This window comes from Coloeus monedula (genome assembly GCF_965178545.1).
Source record: "Coloeus monedula genome assembly, chromosome: 4".
In the NCBI taxonomy this organism is placed as follows: Eukaryota; Metazoa; Chordata; class Aves; order Passeriformes; family Corvidae; genus Coloeus; species Coloeus monedula.
This window is the reverse complement of record NC_138784.1, coordinates 50,883,010-50,885,509: the sequence shown is the minus strand read 5'-3', so window position 1 is coordinate 50,885,509 and position 2,500 is coordinate 50,883,010. Positions and strand designations below refer to the sequence as shown.

The following is a 2,500-nucleotide window of genomic DNA, read 5'->3' as shown; positions in this document are numbered from 1 at the left end:
CTCAGCATTCCTAACTGAAAACCGTAAGTTGGGAAACCTTGGCATTAGATTATTAGTTTTTCCACTAAACTCTAGTAATGCATTTTTGAGTAGGTGCTGGTTTGGAAATGGCTTTATTTTCCACTTGCTATACACTGAGATCAAGTGTCTGCAAATGCATGAACACCCACATGCAGACATGTTCTCAGGAATATATGTGTGAGTTGGAAAGATACAGCAAACATGTTTCACTCAGTAGGTAGGAGAGAAAAGTCCTAAGAAAGAGCCTGAGGTATTTCTTGAGCACTGTAGCAGGCACACAATGTGACACCATTGCTCCAGCTAACCCGGGCACGGTCAAACAGCTGTCAGCAAGCCAGGCTTTCCACTCATGAAAAAGCAGCCACTCGCTTGTCCAGCAAAATTCAAATGTTTTTTTCTGTATATAATAGCAAGCTGGCATATAAATACTGCTTTGTGAGATGTTGTGGGACATTCCAGTCTTCTGTAAATCAGCAAAAATAATATTATTATTAATAAATTAAATCACGAGCCAATTTTAAGAGGAAAAACTCTTCTAATGTTTCTATTACTTGAACCTATCCCAAAAGACTTTATATAAATGAAACAGAGGAAAAAAGAAACACAAGTCTGCTGAAATTTACTATTAGAAGAAATTACCTCATATAATATTACACAGAATACCACTTTCTACACAATTCATCACAGCGTAAACTATGGTTTTAAAACACTTACTAATTAAGAGTCTGAAAGTAAACACACCGGCCTTTACCAAAAAGTCTGATAATCTTTTTGCAAACATCAAATGAATTTTAAGAATAAAAATTCTGAAGGTTTTACTCTAAAATACAAATGAAAAAGACAAACCAGATTTCCACTCAGAAACTTGCGGAGAGGAATTTAAGCTCATCTATCCCTGCACTTCTTCCATAATCAACAGAATAAAGAAATCCTGAGCAAAGTTTATCTGATTTAGTTTAGGCATTTATTTTAACATGGAACTAAGCCCACATTCGGAATGGGCCTGTCTCTCTCCATGGAGTGCATGCTCACTTTTTAGTTGACACCTAACTTTCAGAGGATTAATTCTTGTTACACTTTGTAACATCGAGTTTTGTAGCACTGGAAACACCACACCTCTATACAATAATTTTTATTTTAAGTTTACCAAGTCCTAAAGGCAAGACAAACAAGTTTTTACAACTTTGGGAGGCAGGAGCAAAGAACAAAATTAACTGGCTGGAGTCACTATTCAATTCCCTCAGAAGTCACCAAGAATTTCCTCTGTTTACTTGAGATCTGAATTTGTCTCCTTGTAACAGTTATATCTCAGTGATGCTGTTCAACTACTACATGTCCCACAGATATGAGAAGGCAGAGAGGAAGATGGACACTTTCCCAATTAAACCATTACCTTTAACCTTTAAACCCTGTAAGAACTGTCCTAACGCTTACATGCTTACTTTTTAAAATATGTACCAAAATATGAGTATTTTGATCTAAACTGAGTGAAAGTCAATCTAATTGTAACTGGCACTCATTTATTCATACTCTGTGCTGAAGACTCCAGCCTGTAAGACTAAGTTTAGCAACACTCATGGTACCATGAGAGTCCTCTGTTCCTTAGTCTGAAATACAGATTCCCCTTCACCAGGCATATTTTTGTTAGAGTTTTAGGATCTGCTCTGAATCTCCCTAACTGCATACACGCTCTATACTTGGAGAGATACCTGCTTTGCATTATGTTCTAACAGCTTTTCTCAAAAAATTTGTTTTTCCTGTAATTTTCAACAGTTCCTGTTTTTCAAGATGATAGAAGCATGAAAAAAACTGGCAGTCAAGATCATTAGTAAAAATATAGATTTTTATAGATAATATTGCCTTTAAAAGAATTTTATGTGATGATCCTTACGTGTGTATCATACCTGATACATACATTCTTTCCCACAGATAAAGGATAAGGCATTTTGAAAACTGCTTGAGATTTACATTAGCAGAACACATTAAGCAAAGAGATTTCTCTAATTGTCATTAGGTAATATAAATTGGTACATTTCACAGCCTTCAGTGATACACCAGACTGTACTTTATTTCTTACTGGCATAGTGCTACTGTGCTATCTGGGTTGGAAGACTATCTGAAACCTGCTATTTTATGGCCAATTATATGCATTAGGTATATTTTGTTGATTTAGTGTCTGTGTTTTCCAAAATTTCTAATCTGATTTTACAAAAATGTAGCAAAGGCAATCTCTCACTCTTTTTCATAGAAATCTCTCAATGCATCTAAAATCAGTTCATGTAGAATGACCCAATGAAGAGATAGGGTGGTTCCTTTGAGTGGGCCACAAATACCGCAAAGTTCTTGGTTAAACTTCTCACGAAAAATTGAAGTGACAAAGTGAAACATGATTTATGACTGCAACCTATTTGTTACATGGCATCCTCAAAGACACTGAACTCCTAACTCTGCCATGAAGATGACTTGTTATGCAATCCTA

General features: G+C 35.7%; 1 protein-coding gene across 1 annotated transcript in view; it reads right to left on the bottom strand.

Moving 5' to 3' along the window:
- FOXP2 (forkhead box P2) overlaps nucleotides 1-2,500 on the bottom strand; it is a gene marked incomplete at its 3' end in the record, with an annotated part of 394,472 nt that overhangs the window by 59,623 nt on the left and 332,349 nt on the right. The window lies entirely within an intron of this gene.